Genomic DNA, 13,686 nt, shown 5'->3' with positions numbered 1-13,686 from the left:
CATGATCCGAATGCAAATATTGATGAAATGCTTATTTTTATAAATGCTGCAAATGTCTATCTAACACATAATTTGCCAATGAGTCAGTTAATGTGTTTAAGCTTCTAGAAATATGCTGATATTGAATAAAATCAAATTGCCTTTCCAAAATCTTGACCCTTAGGAACATGCGATAGATAGCTGGATTTCGGACGGAGTAGATACCAGTGAGTTGTAGTATGACGAGCTGTGAGTCTAGCCTGACGACAAGTCGGCGTATGCCATGTGTGATGGCATCAGAGAGAAGTTCTATCAACGCGCTATATTCAGTGATGTTATTCGTTGATCGACCAATACATACCCCTCTGAAACTTACTAACTCGCCGCTTGGATCAAAAATGGCCCAGGCCGCAGAAGATAGGTTCCGCGAACTACGACTTGCTCCGTCGGCATATCCAACAAAAGATTCCAATAGGTTCGACATCTGCGACAAATGTAAAAAGTGGATTTACTTGACCAAAACGATTACCCTTAGCAAAAACAAAAATGTAACAAAAGCATATAGGTTACCACACTGAATCATGCATAGTAACGCTTAAGGTACAACCCGTTACAGGGTTGCGCCAGTGGAATTCCGTCATAATCCATTAACTCATAGGCTCCTTTTGCTAATACACATTTAACAATATAGGGACCCATCCATAAAGGCTTGAATTTACCTGCTCCCAATTTATCGGATTCTTGGTCGTAAAGTAAGACCAGGTCACCTTCTGAGAAGACACGGGGTTTGACATTCTTGTCGAACTGTGCCTTGACTCATTTCTTATGAGCTTCGTTAGCCCAAGTGGCATCACGACGGGTTTCATCCAATTGGATTAGTTCCAAGAAATGAGCCTCCTCTTCTGAAGTTCCGGGGAGAAGGTCGATTGTGAGTTTGAGGGACGAGATTTCACACTGAACTGGTAAGATTGCTTCTAGGCCATACACCAGTTGGAAGGGTGTAAACCTGGTTGCATTCCTTACTGATGTTCGGTATGCCCACAAGGCTGAGTACAGGATCAGGTGCCAACTCCTTTTGTGGACTCCAATCATCCTTTGCAACATGCACTTCAGGACTTTGTTGATTGCTTCAACTTGTCCGTTGGCCTGCGGGTAGTATGGAGTAGAGCTGTTGTGAGACAACCCTAATTTGGCAGCTAATTCGGCCATCATGTGATTGCGAAAATGCGATCCATGATCTGTGACTATAGACTGTGGAACGCCAAATCTGGCGACTACATGATTGAAAAAGAAAAGGGCAGTTGTTTCACCAGTGTTATCTAATGTAGGCATCGCCTCGGCCCATTTGGTAAAATAGTCCACTGCGACTATGATATACCCATGCCCCCTGGTCGAGGTGGGCTTACATGTCATGAAATCAATGCCCCATTTGGCGAATGACCCAACAACAACAATTGGCTGCAGAGGTGCGGGTGGTCTTCTGGTTTTGCTATCGAAAACTTGACAGGCATGGCAACTTCTGACTGTGCTTATGCAATCTTTGAACATTGTTGGTAAGAAGTATCCTGTTGGTCAGGTGAGGCACCTCCTCAGAACCGTATCGACGCCACGACGGTAAAGTGTATCACCGACGATCATGTAGTCTTTTGATTGGTATCAAATACATTTTTGTTCGGAGCGGGAGGTATTAGGCCTATATTTCTGGGTTTGGAGATAGATGATTATATCTCCATACCACGGATTTCTTGAAGATATCAGAAACAAAGATTCATCCACGATTGTTTCATCTGATGTTTCATCGTTGGACGATGATGGGAGATCACATAGTAATTCCGCGAAAACCAGGGCTTTCTTTGACTTGGATTTTACAAATTCCAGATCAAACTCTTGTAGAATTGCTATCCATTTTGAATATTTCCCCCCCAGCAACTGTCACGACAATATATAAGTCATGGGGTTGCAATCTGATAGAATGGTAGTTTTTCGAAAGAGGACATAGTGTTGAAATCTCTGTATCGCTTGAACAGCTACAAGCACCAGCTTTTCAACATAGGAATAATTGTTTTTTGTATCATTTAAGTTCATACTTAAATAATATATAGGATGTTCAATTCCGTTGTCTTCTTGAACTAAAACCATTGCGATGGTTGTATTCGCTGCAACCAGATACAGGTTAAAGTCCTTTTGATAATCGGGAGCGTACATTAATGATGCTTTCATTAGGGATTCTTTTAAGGCATCAAAGGAGGCTTGCGAGACCTGATCCCAGATGAAGGGCACTTCCTTTTTCAATAGACGTGTATAACCTTTAGCAATTTCGGCGTAATTTGGAATGAACCTCCTCAGAAAGTTTGCTTTCCCTTGGAGTTTCTGAATCTGAAGCAAATTTGAAGGTGGAGGCAAATTTATGATTGCCTGAACCTTACATGGGTCGAGACGAATCCCGTCCTTTGAGACTACAAAGCCAAGTAAATGACCAGAACTGACAAAGAACACACATTTGTGTGGATTGAGTCGTATCTTGTAGTGTCAGCAACGTAGAAATATCGCTCTCAAATGCTATGGATGATCGGTCCGCTCTCGCGAATGAGCTGGAAGGTCGTCGAGATATGGTTGAACGATGTTTTTGATGTCATGGAAGGCATAATTCATTGCCCTCTGAAATGTTGCCCCTGCGTTCTTTAAACCAAAGGGTAATTTGTGATATACGAATGTGCCCCACAGACAAATAAATACAGTCTTTGACTGGTCCTGTGGGTGGATATTTATTTGATTAAACCCGGAGAATCCATCCACGAATGAAAAGATTTCGCATCCGGCGCATTCATCAATTATCTGGTCAATAAAGGGTGTAGGATAGTTGCCTTTTGGACAAGCTTGATTTACATCCCTATAAACGACGTACACTCTAATCATTCCTTGTTTTTCATAACAGGAATAATGTTTGATACCCAATCGGTTAGAGGAACCGGGTAAATGAAACCAGCATGGAGAAGCTTTTCAACTTCTGCCTTGATGGCAGTGGCTTTCTTGGGGTACACCTGCCGTAGCCGTTGTCGTACTGGTTTGACATCTGGATACATCTTGATTTCGTGTTCAACTATACTCGAGTCAATGCCTGGCATTTCATCATATGACCAAGCAAAGACATCTTTGAATTCGCGAAAAAGAGCGTTATATATTTCCAGTTCTGAAGGACAACAACATTTGCCAACATGAATATTCTCTACAACATCTGTTTTGGTCGAGATATTTATGGCGATAGTCTCTTCAATGTTGGACAAGTTTCACTCGGAATCCACCGTGTTTACAGTATTTGATAGGAAATAAAAAACTGACGGATGATGAAGGTCATCAGGAGTATCTTCTTTACAATTCGAAAGATGCGAACGATGGTGGTAATCTTCCCATGGCGCCCCTTCAATTACCATTGATTGAACAATTCCTTCGTCGGTGTAATGCACTTGCGACCAAGGATATGAAGGGGTGCCATATTCCTTAGACTTATCTATCCAAACGCTTGATGAGCGTTGATTTGGGTCTGCCTCCCATGCTAAAAAAATTGATTGCTACAATATTTTCTATTGGGCTTGGAGGCAATACCTGCGTACGATCCACATTTGTATCGTTTTCTGATATCTTTCGAATCAAAGATATCATATTGCAGGTTCCTACCAACGCTACTTCCGCTTGATTGATTGGAGGTGGAAGGGCAAAAGTCCCCATTAATATAGGGTCTTTTAGTAGGCCTACTCCGATATTTTGAAGCGTATGGGGGCTTCCATGGATCATCGGAATGCTTCCCGTAACTTGGGAACTATTCAGAAGAAATGTTTTTTGGTCGACGATCGTAATTCCTCCTTGAAAAGGAAATGCAATCTTCCTAAAGTAGGTCGACACAACTGCCGCCATAGCATATATCCATGGTCTTCCCAGTATGATGTTGTAATCGAGGTTTCCATCGATTACTTCGACATCTATTTCTATTGTTTTCCCTCCTAGTTCAACTTGCAAGTTACTTAGAATATCGTATGGGGTATACGTTCGTCCGTCAAATGCTTTTAATGTTGTCGAAGATCGCGACAAGGTTGGAGATCCTAAATTTTTCCATCAACTCATCGACATAATACATGTAGATGCCCCCTCATCAATAATTGTTCGATGAACAGTTTTGTTGAGGGATTTCACTTGAATGAGGAAAGCTAGTTGAGCTGGTAACTGAGGATCGTATCTTTTATGATTAAAGGACACAAGATTAGAATCCTTTGGGTCTATCCCACCGATAGCTGATAATAAAGCCTGCTTTTGGGATGGGCAATTTTGCAGTACCTCAAGTGTCGACATAGCGGATGGCGATTTGGCAAGATCTTCCACTATATTATAATGTTGTGCTGCTCTGGCACGAGGATTAAATGTCGACTTGTGTACTACTCCCTTTGGCGGTTTTATTGTTAGCTCAGGATTGATGGGCGGCGCAACTTCTGTGGAAGTTGTTGTCGAACTACTAGGTTGATCTTTATCCTTGTTGTTTGACAGCTATGGATTCCCATAATATTTGTTCCTTGTCGATATCAAAGCATCATTTTTCTGTTTTGAAATCGACAACATCAGTACTTGGGACAGGGAAGCATTTTCACTAGCAACCAGATTTGTTCCCGGATTTGGAAACGGATCAGTCAATACTACCGAGGTTTTTGAATTCTTGATGAATCTTTTAAGCTCAGCCTTATGTGGACAATCTCTTGTCCAATGATCCTCATCACATATTACGCATGGATTTTTTTGTTTCCTATCTCTAGGAGGGTTTGCAGAAGATTTTTCAGGTGATGATTCCTCTTGTTTCTTCTTCTTCCCTTTGTTTTTCTTCTTGCCTCCTGGTTTCTTGGTTTCTTTGCATTTATCAGTCGAGATGGCATTTACTTCCGAGGCGAGAAGTTCTTCTTTCGCATTTTGACTGGAAATCTTACAGGCCTTTATAGATGTAGCCTTTGTCGATTTTGTGTCTGTCGTGCCAATCACACCATCGCCGGCATGAGATTCATTGTTCAATTTAGGAGGAGGGGGGACTGAAAATTCCGGTCGTGTCAGGTATTTTATCGTAGAGCGTGCCAGACTAAGTATAAATCAAGTCTAAATATTGCGCACGAGCAATAACTTGCTCTTCGGTGATGATGCCTCCTTTTTCCATATCTTCTGTGATGGAAGGAAATAATGACTTAATAAACCATTCAGCTAAAAGTTGATCAGGAACATACGTTTTTACCATTCTTCGATGACGTCGCCACTCATGAATGTGATTGGATATGTGAGTGGCCGTCGTTTTCTTGAAATTGGTAAGAAGTTCTGTTCCCGTTTCGTACCTTATCGGTAACTGAAAATGGGTTAAAAAGGTTGTGGCTAGGGTACTGAAGTTGTCAAATGAAGCTCTGGGTAACTCGATATACCATTTTGCTGCCGGACCTGTTAACGTCCTTTGGAAAAGGTGAAGTCTAATTGAATCATCGTTTAGGGTGTTTGATGAACACCACGGATGAAATATCATCACATGATTCGATGGGTCTTCACCTGGATTTCCATTAAATTTTGGAATATCTAATGGAAGTTTATGGGAATCGCTGGCCACCAAGGGGCGTAAGCAATTGGATCGTTTGTTAACCTATTTAGATCCGGTAACTCCAAAGTTGCCACGAAGGGTAACTGTTGATTCAGGTTTGGCGAAGCATACCCAAGATACGAAGGAATTGCCTGAGCAGTTGGTCTTTGCATACCAGCATAATTCATTTGATGCTAGTAACTTTGGTAAGGTTGATGGACATAACCATTGTAGAACGGTTGATTTTGACCGTTTTGAATATATGGCTGCCCACTATTTGCAAAGATTTGTTGCTCAGATCCTTGGTATAATTGTTGGAATTGCAGTTGTTGGTATTGTACTAGCCATGGTTGTGAAGCCATGTGCTGTTGTCCAATACTGATTGTTTGACCAAGATGAGGGGTAATTGTACCCGTTTGGGCTTGTGTCATTCCACTAGTTGGCGATTGTGGTTGAGTCGTAGGGACAAGAGGTTGTTGCATTACCACCTAAGAAACCTGAGGTTGGCATACAACAGGCAGCGCTTGTACTTGCGACATCGTCACAATAGCTGGCGTAGTCGGTATGTTTGACAAAGGTAAACATTGTTGCATTGAATACACAACTCTTGCTTGTTGAGGTAGTATCAGCACCCAACCGCTAGATGTAATTCCAACATAAGCTGAATTTTGTTTTGAACTCCCGTATGGTTGTCCTCCCGGAGGAGACAATGAAAGGGTATATTGCCCCCCCTACGACAGTAATCCGGTACTTAAAGGAATTGTTTGCCCTTGAGGACCGGACTGCCCAAATTGACACCCTGAAGGATCAATTTGCTGAGACTCAACATAAGAGTTTCTAGATACTCTTCCGGATGAAAAAACAGGAACGAACCATACTGTCGAAATAGCCCCTGAGTGGGCCCCTTCTAGCGATTGAGAGCTAGTTGGGACAGATGGTATGTCGGCGAACATCATTGGAGTGACAGCAGGGAGTTCTGTTGTCGCTGTGTCGGATGACACAGTCCTAGATGTTGACGGTTGTTCAGACAATTCTAGTCTGTCCAAAAGATTGCCTAGCGATTCTACAAGAGCTTTCGATGGCAGTAGACTAATTTCTGACAAAGAAGGATATAGAGTGATCCCGACTCCAAATTGCGATGGAGTACTAGATGGAGGATCCTCCACAATTTCTTCTATAGCAATCAGACTAGGTGGAAGAGGTAGACCGTCAGGTCCGTAAAATATTTCTGGTGCCGAAGAAGGTATAGAATCTACAGCGATAGATGTTTGGGGAATAACACCTTCCGAATCAGGTGTAGATGGAGTTGGCTCGGTAACACAAGTGTTTACCTTCACACTAGGATCAGTGCTACTATCCTTCGGTGGCTGCTGAACTTCCTCTGTAAAGGCAGGGATACCAGAAATGTTTGGAGTAACCGGAGTCTCCGATGGTGTTGGAACACTTGTTCCAACTTTACCAGGGGATTTGGAACCGGTTAAACGAGTTCGCTTTGTCCGTAACAGTTTCGATTCTGGAGACAAAGACGGTTGACTCGTAAGCTTCCGAGAATGACGGGGTTTCAATTGACTTTATTCCACGATTGGGGATTACTCAATCAACTAAAAATCAAGGGGAAGTATGTTTCCGAATTAGATGAATTTTAGACCCTTTGACACAACTTGTTTTTTCAATTTTTAAGAGTCGAGAAAAAACAAAAGATGACTCTAATCGCCTTCGATTTTTAATGAGCCTGAAGTGACAAGTGCTCAGATGGACCTTTTCCGTTAAGGAGTCTGAAAAGGAACGAAAGGGACTGCTCTGGAAATCTAGACAGAGGGATTACCAAACCAATCGCAAAACTGCAGAATACTATTTACGGTACGGCAGTCAATCTTCCCGAATGCTGTGTTTAGTGCATTGCGATCGATAGGGCGGCAGACACGGCTTCCTGTGGATAAAGGATTAAGCCTATTGTGGTCTCCCAAAATATACTCGACGGTACGTGGGAGCACAAGTCCGTACTGGCACTTATCGTCTCAAAGGGGAGGAATCACCCAACCAACAGTGGAAACAATAGTTATTAGGCTTTACGATGCCGGAATACGTCTCTAGCCTAGACTTCTAGATGTTGTGCGTTAGGTTCCAAAACGTTTTTAGATTCATTAAATTTATTTGATAGTTGATCTTTCTTAAGAAATTTCCCTTTCAGGTTCACCGCATGATGTAGATGTACAATTCCTAAAATGCAATCTAAGATGATAAACAGTCGTTTAGTCTTCTTTTTGCAAATGAAAATCATAGCTACTAAGGAAAGAGAGATGGCGTTCTTTCAACAAAGAGCAGAGAGTACACACTATATGCACTATCCTAAATCAAACCAACAAACAGTCTAAATGCAAATGCACATGCATGTATTTGTTTTCAGCCTTCTTAATGTGTGAATGATAAAAAGAAAGCCAAGCTCAAATCTGAATTATTTTTCAAAGCGACAATTACTAACAAGTTTCTTTTCAAAACAAAATGAGGACAATGACAACACTTTGCTATTTGGAATTGAAAACTTGCTTTCGACACTAGAAAAAACTACTAATTCAAATCAAATACAAGAGTAACAATGTAATCGACTATCAAGAACAATCAGATTCTCTTCTATGACTAAAAACGACACTTGCGACACTTTCAAATCAAGAAACGACAGTACAATTACGCTACTTCTTTGTAAAGGAGAACTGAAAATGACTCAAAAATACATAAAAACATTTACAGTTCTTTGCACAATGGAGGCGGAATAACAGCAAGGAAAGGGGTTTCAAACAGAGGTGTACTGACTACAGGCAGCAAAACTCCTGAATAGAGCTGAAAAGAGTGAACACAGAAACCAAAATTTAGGAACAAGGCCTTGTCTGATCAGCGCACCCGTAACACAGTGAAACTGAAATGCAACGCACCTACTACACTCAGGAAGTGTGCTGCATTTGAATTTCACAGAACAGACAGTGCGCTGGACCAGGGACGAGACTTTGACTGGGTTCCGGGTCACAGTTTACAGTTCAGTTCAGGGATTTAGGCCGAGCAAGTCGTAATCAGTAAATCAATCACAGGGGTAGATCTAAGGAGGTTACTAGAGCCACCACGAGGACAATTAGAGAGCTTGTGAATCAATCGTTTAATTCATAAACAAAACCCGGAGATTGACTGACGCAGCGTTTATCTACTTTGCACTTGCATAGCAAATGCAGTTCGAAGGCTAGCTGGCTTGACTTCAGGCTCCGTCTGTAAGTTTATAAAGTAAACAAATGTAGATGAACAAACAATCTACTCGCTCCCCAGTGGAGTCGCCATTTTGTTATCAAGAAAACTAGTGTCTATGTAGAGCTGCTAGTCCCACTAAGGCTGGTAGCTACCTTAGAAACAAGCACACTAAAAACTACTTTCGTTTTCCTTTATGAGAAATAGATAAGAGAAGAATAAGGAGACCAACCTCTGTCTTGCGCTTGGTTCCTTGTTTGATTCCTCTCTCTTCTGGTAGGTCTTTGCCACTCGCTTCCTTGTCTACCCAGCTTCAAAGAGTACCTGTAGAATTCAAGCAGCATAACACTGTCCAAGAACATAGATCTATTATCATAAACAATATAGGATCAGATGTACATTCACCACACAAATGCATAAATCATCAACCATACAAGAATGTGGAGGAAAACTTGAATAGCTTTATTGATAATCAAGAAAGAGCAAAGAGGATTACAACCAATTGTTCTAACCCAACATCATCCTCTCAGCAAGAAAGCCCTTCTTCACCTCATGAAAAGCTTAGATCACTCAATACTATGATATTGCACCAAGAAACCAACAGCACTTCCTTACAAGATACAAAATTCCAGCCTCTAGATCTCTGGGATGAGGGATCCATATATAGATGTCTGCAAGGGAGGTGAGTCAGCTTTTGAGATTTGATTAGTGTCTTCTCTCTAATAGTTCTTGATTCCACTTGGAGATTGATGATCTCTTACTCATCCCTGGTCGAATTCAGAGAGGCAAGTGTCACAGGAGAGGTTTCTGGAAGATTCCATGCTCCTCCACCTTGCGGATTGACCCTGCCATTTGTCCCTTCTCGTCCATCGCACCCCATAGAAAGGCTTTTTGACATGCATCACACCTACTATGTGTATTCAGGTGGGATGCAACGCACTTTGCCTATGGAGCAGGTGAAAATGGTCCAGTTTTGACTAGTTCTGAGTAATTTTTCATGGAGAAGTTCTGGGAGATGCTGTAATCAGTTGACATTGTTCTTTTAGGGGTTGGAACAACACCTTTAGGGACTTAGGAGCCCTTGGTTTATGGACATTTATGCTTTGGGGTTGCAGTGCCAAAAAATGTCTATAACATTAGCGTTCAGGACTTATTCGGGTATTTTCTCTGTTTATAAAACTTTATTCATAAATCGCAATTGAATTAGTATTAAGTGTTAATAATGAGCTTAAATGCTAAAAACCTTTCTGTTATTGGGAAAACTAGTCTCCACTCAGAGCTGCTAGTCCCACTAAGACGGGTAGCTATCTTAGAAACAAACAAACTAAAGTTACTTGTGTTTTCCTTTATGAGAGATAGATGAGAGAGAAGCAAAGAGTACCAACCTCAGTCTTTCGCTAGTCTCCTTGCTTGTTTCCTCTCTCCCTTGATAGAGCTTTCAACACTCCTTTCTCACTTGTCCCGCTTTAAATAACACCTATAGAGTCAAAGCAGCAAAATACCATCAAAGCATAGATATCTATAACCATAAACAATGTAGGATCAGATGTACATTAGCCATACAAATGCATATACAAATAGAAGATTCAGAGATATACAAGCATATGGAGGAAAACTCAAATAGCTTTATTGATAGAAGTAGTAGAAGAGAGGATTACAACCAAGTTGTCTGATCCAACATCATCCTCCTAGCATGAAAGCCCTCTTCACCTCATACAAAGCAAGATCACCTAACAATACAATTTCTTCAATGAGAAACCAACAGCACTTCCTTACAAATTACAAAATTCGAGCCTCTAGATCTCTAGGATGAGGGATCCATATATAGATGTTTGCGGGAGAGTCAGTCAGCTTTCGGGATCTTGATTAGTGTCATTTCACTAATAGTTCTTGGTTCTACTTGGAGATTTCATGATCTCTTACTCATCCCTGGGCGAATTCAGAGAGGCAAGTGTCATATGAGTAGTTTCTAGAAGATTCTTTGAGTTTCCACCTATCAAACTACTTCCGCCATTTGTCTGCTCTTGCTCATCACACCCTATAGAAGGGCTTTCTCAGTATGCATCGCACCCCCCATGTGTAATAGGTGAGATGCATCGCACCCTCAGCATGGAGCAGTCTGTATGGTCCAGTTTTGACCAGTTCTGAGCAGGTTTTCAGGGAGAACTTCTGGGAAATGATGTAATCAGATGACCTTGTTCCTTTAGGGTATGAAACAACACTTTTATGGGTTTAGAATCCCTTAGTTTATGGACATATGTGATTGGGGTTGTAGTGCCCAAATATGTCTATAACAGTTGCCCCTAAAGCATGAGGTCGTAAATCTTCTGATGTCGGGTGAAATGCTTTATCATGAGGATCTGAGGTTTTTTGAACTGGAAGGTGACTTGTAATAAGATACAATACAATACATTATCTTCATAATATTTTCATGATCTAGCTGAGGCGGGCATTCCCATGCTCAGCTTTATAAATTCATCTTCATGTACATAAGACAGACAATCGTCTGTGTGGCAGACTGATGATTCTAGTAGAGCCATCATCCCTTAGTTTGTATGATTATTTGTGCAGCTATGATGTCCATTTGATGTTTTTATTTTCCTGAATATATATCGCAGCCCAGATGGATGAAACTAGATATGGGGTCTTCAAACGCGTTCAATCTTCACCAAAAGTACAAGTCAATCCATGTGAAAAGATGTTCTGATGTCGAACATGGAAAGACATCACCTGATTACCAACCAATGATGTAAGCTGTTAACAGGAGCGAGAGGAATCACCGATAATGATAATGACCCTCAAGGTACTGCAGTACAATCCATGTGGTGTGAATACATGAGTCGATGTCGAACACCACGCAAAATCTTGCGGTCAAAGATCATTGATGTAAACCTGTCGTCAGAAGTGAGAAACTTGCCATTGAGGCATGCAAGCTTCAAAGTACTGAAAGGGTTGTTCCTAAGTCAACTTCTTGGATAATGAGATGATGTCGACAAGAAGTGACCTATCGTAGGAGGGCCTTAATGAATCCCACATCTACGACTCAGAATGGAGCAAATGATTTTGTGGAGGTGAAAACGATCTGATGATACACGGTTCAGGGTGGCAGTCATGAAAGAATGGAGCGTTAAGGTATTGCAGCGGATGAGGCATTAGCTGGGTTGGTGAATTCTCTGAGCGACTTCTCTTGAACATATCGGTGACACTGAAATGGACTGGTAGCGTTAACCCCAAAATGGATTGTACGGTGGACCAATGGTGATATGACCGGTGAACAGAATAACCCAACCCGACTCAATCATGGTGATGGAGTGAAAGTGTCATGTTCAAGAGCGACCTGCTACCAATGAAGTTATTCAAGTTTTCTTCCCTTTTCCCCCAGTCATTGCTGACCAGTACCTCTTTATTTTTGTCAAGCTTGAGGAGGATAACATATGCTTGTTCTATAATTTTCCCTTCGGGTAAACCTGTCGCTATGTTTTAATGAACCTAGCAACAGTGAAACTCGCTCTTGTCTACATGGACAAGTTTGTCGCTATTGTTTTAACGATTTTAATGACAAAGATAACTCGGTTCTTTTTAATTTTAGAGAGTCTAAAAAGAGACGTAAAGGCAACTCCAGTAGTCCTTTTTTGCAATATAATCCCTTAAGTCCGAAAAAGTATAATAATACGAAAGGGATGAATTTTCGATATTTTTAACGAGCCAAACAAGACAAGCGCTCAATATTTTTGTGTAATGATCCCTCAAGTCCAAAAAGATTAAAATCTATAGGGATGGCACTTCCGATCGCTTTAACGAGTTGGAGAGGCCAATTGCTCAGCAATCTTTTCATATTTTATGAGTCAGATGAAAAGAGATTAAAGGAGACTCGTTTTTTGAGGAACGAGTGATGTTTTTGGATAGCAACTAGTTCCAGGTAAGGTTTGGAACTTTTCAATCATGGCAATGTAAAGAAGGTGGCTAATAGAATCACTCATCACAGCATTCCCTCAAAAGGGTAAACAATCAAATGGAGGCGTATGATCGGCTAAAAAAGAGTGGAGGTGACGGTAAGAACACAACCAAGGTTCAAAAGCTAATAATTATGCGATCGCAATGGTTATTTACCAAAGGTGGGTTCATTTTTTAATGAGCTTGAACTCTAGGGGAACATTTTCTCATTGCTAGATTTATTTTTTAACGAGCTTGAACTTCGCGTAAAACTGCTCATAATGATAGTCAAAGATGTTGATTTCACCATTAACATTATGTTCTTCTGAGAATCGTACTATCTGTTCAATTACTCCATCAAATTGATTAGAAATGTAAATACATGCTTGAAAAATGAGCTAAACACCAATATTTTACTTGAATTACATGAATAGTAACATAAAAGTAGTTTTCACCTCTCATTTTTACCATTTCATTCAATTTGGGATTTTTGGAGCTCTGGAGGTGTTTTCCCCCTCGATTTTCACTAGCCGATTCCAGGAGATTCTGTGGAGATGGATCTCAGCCGAGTAGGGATAGCAAGATCAGTATTCGAGATGTCACTGACCGGTCCTTGAGGACTATCTTATTCACCTTTGCTAGATTGGTTGGTAGTGCAGCTCTTCATTTGGCCAACAGGTCCTATATGCAGTATGCTCTGGAATACCTTGAACCAAAGGTATTCAACTGGTGTGATGCAGTACTTCTGGTTATAAAAGAACAGCTTACCAAGGTGAAGAATAGAAGATCCAAGAACTTTGGTTATGGTTCTATTCTGACTGCCTTCGCCTTGGAGAAAATCCCACTGATGCAGCCACAGTACATTTCACTCGGGGTGCCAGCGCCTACAAAACTACAGATGCAGAGATGGGTTGATCTTATGGCCAGGCATGTTGTTCAATTGCAGATTT

Source organism: Pinus tabuliformis, chromosome 5_1 (assembly GCF_031772625.1).
Source record: "Pinus tabuliformis cultivar Carrire ecotype Pingquan chromosome 5_1, CPIR1, whole genome shotgun sequence".
In the NCBI taxonomy this organism is placed as follows: Eukaryota; Viridiplantae; Streptophyta; class Pinopsida; order Pinales; family Pinaceae; genus Pinus; species Pinus tabuliformis.
This window is presented reverse-complemented; position numbering follows the sequence as displayed.